This window comes from Hipposideros armiger, unplaced genomic scaffold, assembly GCF_001890085.2.
Source record: "Hipposideros armiger isolate ML-2016 unplaced genomic scaffold, ASM189008v1 scaffold_153, whole genome shotgun sequence".
Taxonomy (NCBI): domain Eukaryota; kingdom Metazoa; phylum Chordata; class Mammalia; order Chiroptera; family Hipposideridae; genus Hipposideros; species Hipposideros armiger.
In genome coordinates, this window is record NW_017731503.1 from 71443 (window position 1) to 81765 (window position 10323).

Here is a 10323-nt window from a genome sequence, read left to right on the forward strand (position 1 = left end):
CTGATTGCTCTAGCTGGAATTCCCATACTATGTTGAAAAGCAGAGGTGACAGGGGACAGCCCTGTCATGTTCCTCAATGTAGAAAAAAGTGCTTCAGTTTTTCACTGTTAGTTATGATATTAGCTGAGAGTTTGTCATATATGGTCTTTATTATGTTAAGTTGCTTTCCTTCTATATACATTTTATTAGGTGTTTTAGTCATAAATGAGTGTTGTATCTTCTCAAATGCTTTTTCTGCATCTACTGATATAATCATATGATTTTTGTCCTTTATTTTGTTTATGTGGTGTACCACATTGATTGATTTGTGCATGATGAACCACATTTGTGCCCGTGGGATGAACCCCAATTGGTTGTGATGTATAATCTTTTTAATGCATTGTTGCATTTGATTTGCTAGAATTTTGTTTAGGGTATTTGCATCTGTATTCATTAGAGATTTTGGTCTGTAATTTTCTTTTTTGTGTGTATTATCTTTACCAGGTTTTGGTATCAGAGTAATGTTGCCTCATAAAATGAGTTAGGGAGTATTGTCTCTTCTTCAACTTTTTGGAAGAGTTTCAGTGGGAAAGGTATTAGTTCCTTCTTAAAATTTTGGTACTGGGCCGGCTGAGTGGCTCAGTTGGTTAAGAGTTCGCTCAAGAGTTTGAGCTCTGAGCAACAGCGGTTCGAGTCAGCCCGAGCTGAGCAGCCNGTGAGCTGCCAACAGGTGGCGGGATGGCTCAGCTAAAAAAAAAATAAATAAATAAATAAAATAAAATAAAATAAAATTTTGGTACAATTCACTAGTGAATTCATCTGGTCCTGGACTTTTGCTTTTGGGAAGGTTTCTGTTAACTGATTCAATTTCCTCACTGTTGATTAGTGTATTTAGATTTTCCAATTCCTCCTGATTCAACCCAGGAAGGATATATGTTTCTAAGAACATGTCTATTTCTTCTAGGTTATTGAATTTGGTGGCATATTGCCCTTTGTAGTATCCTTGGATAATCCTTTGTATTTCCATGGCATCCGTGGTAACGTCTCCTCTTTTATTTCTGATTTTGTTTGTTTGCATCTTTTATCTTTTTATCTTATTGAGTCTGGCCAACGGTTTGTACATTTTAATAATATTTTAATAAAGAAATAGCTCTTTGCCTCATGATTTTTTTCTATTGTCTTTTTGTTTTTTATTTCATTTATTTCTGCTCTGAATTTTATTATTTTCTTCTTCCTGCTGACTTCGGGTTTCCTTTGTTCATTTTTTCTAGTTCATTAAGGTGTAACGTGAGATTACTTCTCTGGAATTTTTCTTGTTTTTTGAGATAAGCTTGTGATGATATACATTTCCCTCTTGAAACTGCTTTCACTGCATCCCCTAAATTTTGGTAGGATGTATTTTCATTCTCCTTTGTTTCTATGTATCTTTTGAGCTATCCTCTTACTTCTTCCTTGCCTTAATCGTTTTTTAAAAGTATGTTTAATCTCCATAAATTTGTAGTTTTTCCTGCTACTTTTTTGCAGTTGATATCCAATTTCAAATCCTTGTGATCAGAGAATATACTTGGTATGATTTCAGTCTTCTTAAATTTGCTAAGGCTAGTTTTCTGTCCCAATATATGGTCTATAATTGAAAATGTTCCATGTACATGAGAAAGGAATCTATAGTCAGATGTTCTAGGATGAAGTGCTCTATAAATGTCAATTATGTCCATTTTATCCAATGTGTCATTTAAGGCTGATATTTCCTTTTTACATTTCCTGTTTGGGTGATCTATACATAGCTGTCAATGATGTATTTAGGTCCCTTACTGTAATTGTGTTTTAGTCAAATTCTCTATTTTGTTCTGTCAGTAGTTGCTTTGTATATTTTGGCACTCCTCTATTGGGGGCATAAATATTAATGACTGTTATGTCTTCTTGTTGTATAATCCCCTTTATCATTATGAAATGTCCATCTTTGTATCTTGTTACTTTTTTGTCCTGAAGTCTGTTTCATCTGATATCAGTATAGCTACACCTGCTTTTCTTTCAATACCATTTGCTTGGAGTGTCAATTTCCACCTTTTCACTTTGAGTCTATATTTATCCTTGTAGCTGAGATGTGTATCTTGGAGGCATCATATGGTTCAGTTTAAGTTTTTGATGCATTCTGCTACTCTGTGCCTTTTTATTGGTGAGTTTGGTCTATTTACATTTAGAGTGATTATTAATATATGAGGATTTCCTATCATCCTGTCTTTGGTTTTCTGGTATGACTGTGTCTCCATTGTTTCTTGGCCTTTTTGTTGCTGTTTATTATTTGAGTGTGTCAGTATTCTATGATTTTTTCTTATGTTTCTTTTTTTTATGTTATGTATTTCAGTTCTGGTTTATTTTTTGTGGTTACCATTACGTTTATGTAAAAGAAAGTTTTGTATTTAGAGCATTCTATTTTCTTCAGAATGCTTTCTTTCCCCATTGGCTTGCAACAGTTCAGATATTTACTCTCTCTTCTTTTATGTTTTTCTTGTCATAAATTATCCCTGTTTATGTTGTGAGTTGATTTCTGCACTGTAATAGCAAGTTGTCTTATTTCTCTTCTTTTTTTAAGTGATATTTTTTTCTTCTTTGTCCTCTATGTTATGTTTATGTGTATAGTGTTTTACTTGGTGTAGGGGTTGTCATTTCCTACATCTGTGTTTCTGTTTGTAATACTACTCATGGTTTTGTATTGTTTTGCTTTTTTGTTTCAGATCGAATAGCCCCCTTCAGTATTTCTTGTAGTGCAGGTTGTGTGTTAGAAAATTCTTTTATCTTCTGTATGTCTGGAAATGTTTTTATTCCTCCTTTATATCTAAAATATATATTTGCTGAATATATTATACTTGACTCATAAGTTCTTTTTTTCAGTAGTTTGAATATTTATTTCCACTCCCTTCTGGCTTGTAGAGTTTCTGCTGAAAAATCTGATGATAATGTAATGTGCTTTTTTTTTGTAGGTTACCATCTTTTTTCCCCTGGCTGCCTTAAAGATTCTTTCTTTTAGTTCATTTTTGACAGCTTCAATACAATGTATCTTAAAGAAATCCTATTGGGATTGAGGAAATTAAGTGTTCTATTTGCTTCTTGGATTCATGGATCCAGTTTTTTTCACAAGTTTGGGAAGTTCTCATCAACTATTTGTGTGACTATACTCTTTGTTTCCTTCTCCCTTTCTTTTCCTTCTTGTATGCCTATTATTTTTATATTGTTCTTTCTGATGCAGTCAGAAAGTTATTGTAAAGTTCTTTGTTTTTAACTCTCAAGTCTCTCTCTTCTTCCATGTGTGTCGTTTCCAGATTTCTATCTACGATACCATTGATTATTTCCTCCTTCTGGTCAGCTGTATTACCTAAGGTGGCTATTTCATTCTTCATTTCTTTTATTGAGTCTTTAATCTCCAAAAATTTTATTTGGTTCATTTTAAAAATCTTAATCTCTGTGGTAAAATGTTCATTTTGTTCTTTGATTGTTTTCTGAGTTCATTATACTGCCTGTCTTTGTTTTCTGCATCTCGATGAGTTTTTTCATAATTGCAATCTTGAATTCTCTGTCATTTAAGTCACATATTTCCATGTCTTTATGTTCATTTTATGGAGACTTTTCATATCCTTTCTGAGCTGCCTTGTTACCTTGGTAATTCATGGCAATTAATGAATTATTATTTCTCTTCCTAGGCAGCTACAGGATTGGGTCCTGCAACAGGTGGATAGGAAGAGATCTTTCCATTTCTTTCTAATAGGTGTTGGTAGAATGCTTTATTTTCTCGCTTGCTGTAGCATTTTAGTCTCTCTCATGGTGTAGTGTTATATTTTTCTCTGCATGGTTCCAGTTTCTCATACTATGGGAAGATTCCCTGGAAGGTGGGCTTGTCCTCTGTGAGCTGGTCACCTGGGCTTCAAGGCACTGACTCCATTGTTGGATGTGGAGAGCTTCTAAAATTCCAAATATTTCCCTGCAGCAGATTCAGAACTGCAGATTTTGTGTTTTAGGGTCTCTTTTTACCCCTTCAGGGACCTGCCCAGAAAGGTGTTGGCAGAGGCAGGGTGAATTGTGATAGGTGGCATTGAGCAATGGTGGAAACAAACATCACAGCCAGTCCTGCACTCAAGGCTCTCTCACCTTTGCCTGGACTAGTTGGGCTACGAGTTTGTGGCTGTGGGCCACAGTTTGCAGAACTGCAAGTATTCTGTTATTTTGATCTGACACTGCTACTGTTTGGCTTCTAGCACTGGGCAGCTGAAGGTGGGGCGAGCTCTGGGAGGGTGGACTGGGGGTGGATAATCTCTGGGACTATGCTTTGTGTTCTTTGCTTGGCAGTGAAGGCTTAAACCACTGTTTTCACCCTTCTTCCCTCAGTCTTTGCCCCGAGGTCACTATTGTGAGGGTGGGGTTCAGCCATGTTATATGCTGATCCCTCAGGTAGGACTATGGGCCATAAGGTGAGCACTAGCAATCTGAATTATTCCCTCTCCTGCAATTGCGGTAGCTCTGGAATGCAGGAAGCTTTAAGCTCTGAGTTCCCTGGTCTGAGTCCTGTGCCCATGTATCCCGCATCTCTGCTCTTCCACCACCCCTCCTCCTCTGCTTGCTCAATTTGCCCACCTTTAGATGATTGGAGTTGCACATCACTTAGTCTTGTCTGTCTGATGAGCAGGTAGTCCTTTGTGACATTATAGTTTTTCAATTTGTTGTAAATTCCAGGGGAGATTTCAAGAGGCTCACCTCATGCCGCCATTTTTTTGACATCATCTTTCTTTCGTTTTAATTCAACATTTTATATAATTTCATTTATGTCCTTCCTTAGCATATTAATTATATGTCTTTTTTTAAATTGTAGGTGTTTCACTAGAGTTTACAATACATGTTATTAACTAATCTAAATCCACTTTCAAATTCCATTATTACACCCGAATTGTAGTGCAGGTAATTTATAACAACATATTTACGTTTTTACCCTGCCTTCCTTTATGATATTATTGTCATTTATTTTGATTTTGCATCATCCATAAGCACTGGACACATTATTACTATTATTATTTCAACAGTTCTTTTTTACATCAATTATGAACAAAAAATAAAATAAAAGATGTTATTTTACCTTCATTTATTCCTTTTCTGATGCTTTTCCTTTCTTTTTGTTAACCCACATTTGACTTATATAATTTTCTTAATTCCTGAAGAAAACCTTTAAACAATTTCCTGCAGGGTAAGTCTGCTTACAATGAATTCCTTCATCTCTGTAATATGTGAATGTACTTTGTCTGAAAAAGTATTTCTCTTTCATTTTTGGATGTTAATTTCCCTGAACATCAAATTTTAGTTTGGTGAAGTTATTTTTGTTTTCTTTTAACATGTTAAATATTTCATTCCATTCTCTTTTTGCTGGCATGGTTTCTGATGAGGTCTGTTCTAATTTTTTTCTTTGTTTCTCTACAGATTATTTTTTTAGCTCCAGCTTTTGCAAGATTTTGTCTCTCTTTGTTGTCTGTAGTTTGAATATGATATGCCTGAATGAGTTTATTTTATTTTGTTTTGTTTTGTTTGGTATTTATTCTGCTTAGTATTATTTTAGTTCCCTGGATCTATACTTTAATTTTCCATCATTAATTTTGGAAAGTTCTATACTATTATATTTTCAAATTCTTTTTATGCTCTGTTCTCTCTTTCATTTTGTTTTGTTTGTTCTTTTTTAAATTTCTTTTTTTAAGTTAAAGTTTATTGGGGTGACAATTGTTAGTAAAGTTACATAGGTTTCAGGTGTACAATTCTGTAATATGCATTACAGAATTATTTCTTTTATTAAATGTATTGGGCTGAAAATGTTTGGTAAAATCATATAGGTTTGAAGTATACATTTCTATAATACATCATCTATATATGACATTGTATGTTCAATACCCAGAGTCACATTATTTTAATTAACCATATTACATGTTTCAATGCCACCTGGAAATTCTATGCTGTCCTGTTTTTTTTTCCTTTTTTCTTTTTTTATACTTCTTTTTCTTTTTACTCTTTGCATTTTAGTTTGGGAATTTTTTGGATCTGTCTTCAAGATCACTGATTCTCTCCTTGGCAGTAGTGAGTTTACTTATGAACTTATCAGAGCCATTTTTTATTTATAATGTTGTTGTTTTCTAAGAGTTCCTTTTTATTCTGTGTCTACTTACAATACCCATCTGTTCTTGCCAGTTGGCTCTTTTTTTTCCATTAGTGTTCTTAGCATATTAGTAATAGTCATTTAATTCACTTTTGATAACTTCAGCATTTCTCTCACATCTAAATCTAGTATTATCTTTATTTTCTCTCTTCAAACTGTGTTTTTACTTGACTCTTGGTTTGCTTGCATTTTTTTTTTCGAAAACTGGACATCATGTATTGGATAAATAGGCTTTCAGTGTGAGGTTTTATGTTAACCTGGGAAAGAGTTAGGCTGTTTGTTTTTCATGTTTGTTGTAGTTATAGGTGCCAGAGACTTCAAATTCCTTTAATGCCCTTGATTATTTCTTTCTTCTTATATTTGAATTTCCCAAATTACTCCTTGGAAGACATATGACTTGCAGCTCTTTCACCTATAATTCATTAGTATTATACTGGAGTTCTTTGGATATGTGGTAAAGTGAAGGTACTTGTGTCTGTGACTTTTAAATCTATAAAGTGAGAATAATCATACTAGCTAATTGATAGAGTTGTTGTGAGAATTAAGTGAGAAAATATGTTAAGTGTGTATTAAACAGTGCCTTCCAGAGTGGAAGCTCTCAACAAATGTTTATTATTATTATTATTATTATTATTATTATTATTATTATTACCAAAATTATTACTATTTGTAAAATATAGTGGAAACACTACATGTGATGAAGATGGTAAGAACCCTTTCTGTCATATTAAGATATAGCTTATTTTAAGTTTATAATTATTAGTGACAAAGAACAGTTCTGGATATTTTATAATTATGTACTATATGATTTGTGATCACATTAAGTGTTGTACTGTATGTACTGGATTTGGTCAGACTTACTTTTTTTCATTTTTTATTAGTTTCAGGTGTACAGAACAGTGAAATATTTATACTTTTTACCCCTCACAAAGTGATGACCTCCCTTCCCCAATCCACAGCCCCACTACACCCCTGACATCATACATATCTGTTACAATTCCATTGACTCCACTCCCTACACTCCACTCCACATCCTGTGACTATATATATATATATATATATATATATATAAAATTATAGTTCACATCCAATATTATTCAATGTCAGCTTCAGGTGTACAGTGCAGTGGTCAAGCCTCTGCATCATTCAAGACTTACTCTGTTTTAGAATTTTTTTTTAGTTCCTTATTGCTTCCTTCTTTCCTTCCTTTCTTCCTTTCTTCTTTCCTTCTTTTTCTTCCTTCCTTCCTTCCTTCATTTCCTCTTTCCATCCATCCTTCCTTTCTACATTCCTTTCTTCATTATTTACCTGCCAAGTATTGCTAGTATGTGCCAGCATTATGCCTGACACTATGTTAAGTCCTGAGATTACAGTGAATAAAGAATAATCCCCACCTGTATGAAGTCCACATTTTGGTGGATGTAGAACAAAAAACAACAAAATAACAATCTAAATCTAAATAATAGTAGTAGTAGTAGTAATAATAATAATAATAATAATAATAATAATAATACCATAAATACTACTAAAGACACTTGTAAAGTGCCATGGGGATATACTTAAAGAAATAAAGAACTAATTGTACATAGGTTAGTCTAGAAAAATCTTCCCAGAGCTCTTTTCCAAAAAAGTGGAAACAGCAAGGGGCATGAAACACTATTTGAAGCATGTGTGTGTGTGCCGTAAATATTTCAATATGGTAGAACCACATGATTGGGATGTTGAAATGTGGAGATGTTTAGGACACTGTATGGCCATTATCTGTATATGTAAGTAAGAGTTAAATCATAAAATATTTTGTATGTTATGCTAAGAAATGTATACTTTATTCTATAGGTTATGAATAGCCATTAAAATGTTTTATGCCACATTTGGCTTGTAAGCTCTTATTTGCTTATCCTGATTATAGAATAAGAGTATCCAATCTATGTTTTTGAAAGAGCACTCTGGTGATTGCAGTAATAATTGGAAAAGAAAATGGAAAAGAAGGAATATCAGTGAGAAAGATTTGTGATAATCCAGGTGGAAAATACTGAAAGCAACACCTGCACAGTGGGAAAAGAAAAAAAACATAGAGTAGTACTTTCTACAGGGCTTGGTAACTGATTAGATTTAGAGAAAATCAATTTTAGAGTCAAAGTTTATTATACTTTGGATAAATGGACAGAGTATGAGTTAGAGAAAAATGGAGAAAAGATTAATGGAAGATGGAACATGAGAGAAAGCACAATTGCATGATGAATGCCTCAACATGAAGTGAAAACTTGTGATCTCACAACCACATCTCTTCAAATGTTACCAGCTCTAGAAATTGTAGCAGTTGGAAGACCCAATAAATAGATAATCTTGAGAACTGTTAAGGCAAAGGAACACAAATCATTGAAAATCTGTCCCTATCAAGAAAGATGGTCATTTCATTTGACCCTTGGATCCATTTCTATTTTAGAAACCTTTATAATAGAAAAAAATAATATCACAACATTCCCTTCTGATTTTAAGAAAGACTTTGAGAATACTTTTTGAAAATGTGTTGCTGAAACTAATTGCTACTCATACCATTAATATGTACTTATTTTTTTCTCAATGCAGTTTACAAAGCAAATGTATCTACTCCCCACCCCAAGTAAAACAAATCATTACATGAAGAGTGGCATTCAACTACATAGCATAATAAAAACAGTATCAACTATATAGAGAACAATTTGAGCCTGAGGACTATTTTGTTGTCACGTATTTCCAGTTTAGTGCTTTTTTAGTGACCACTTAATAAACATAAAGTACCTTCAGAAATGTACTTGTGTTGTCCTTATGTATTCTACTGTTTCATTTCTGTATTGAGTTTGGCTTTTAAAGATTAAAGGTAGCTCTTTTCATCTTTCTGTGATATCTTCATAAGTAGAGAAGAAATTGAGCAGACAACTTTAATAACTTTATACACAATAAGAAACCTAGGCACAGACAGACCATATAAAAAATCAAATATTCAGCACTTTACATGCCCATAGCTTGAAAATGACTAAGAAGATGAAGTCACAGAAATGATGGCATGAGATGACCCTCTTGAAATCTCCTCTGGAATTTAAAACAAATTGAACAGCTGTAATTCTACAAAGTACTCCTTGCATAGCAGAAAAGCAAGACTAAGAGACATGCAACTGAAATCATCTAAAGGTGCACAAATTGGGCAAGTGGGGAAGGAGGGTAGGGGTAATTGCAGAGACATGAGCTGGGTGGGGCCACAGGACAAACTCAGACCAAGCTCAGAGCTCTGAGTTCCCTGCATTCTGGAGCTGCCACAATCCTGGGAGAGGGAAGAACTCGGATTTGTAGCTCTCCCCTTATGGCCCACAGTCCTGCTTAAGGGAACAATATGTAACATGGCTGAACCTAACCCTCACGGCAGAGACCTCAGACCAAAGACTGAAGGACGAAGGGTGTAAATGGTGCTTTAAGCCCTTGCTGCCAAGCAGAGGACAAAAGGCATAAGCAGGGAGCCTAGCTGAACCCTCCTTAACTTCCCAGACCTTGCCCCACCCCCACCTGACCAGAGTTAGAGAAGGAACAGTAGTAGTGTCAGATAAAAAACAAAACAAAACAGAATATTTGCAGTTCTGAGAAGTGCAGCCCACATCCTCAAATTCCCAGCACTGATTAATAGTAAGGAAATCAAGTCAGTTATCAGAAACCTTCTCAACAGTTAAAAGTCCAGGACCAGATGGCTTCACTATTGAAATCCACCAAACATTCAAATATGGCATAATACTTGTCTTACTAAAACTCTTCCAAAAAAATGAAGAAGTGGCAGTACTCATTTTATGAGACCAACATTACCCTGATGCCAAACCCTGGTAAGGATACACAAAAAGAGAAAATTAAAGACCAATATATCTAATGAGTACAGATGGAAAAATCCTAAACAAAATTCTAGCAAACTGAAAGCAACAATGTATTAAAAAAAGATATACATCATGACCAAGTGGTATTCATCCCAGGGGCACAAAGGTGGTTCAACACACACAAATCGGTCAATGTGATACACCACATAAACAAAGGCCAAAATCATATGATTGTATCAATAAATGCAGAAAAAGCATTTTAAAAGATGCAGCATTTATTTATGATTAAAACACTTAATGAAACGGGAATAGGAGGAAAATACT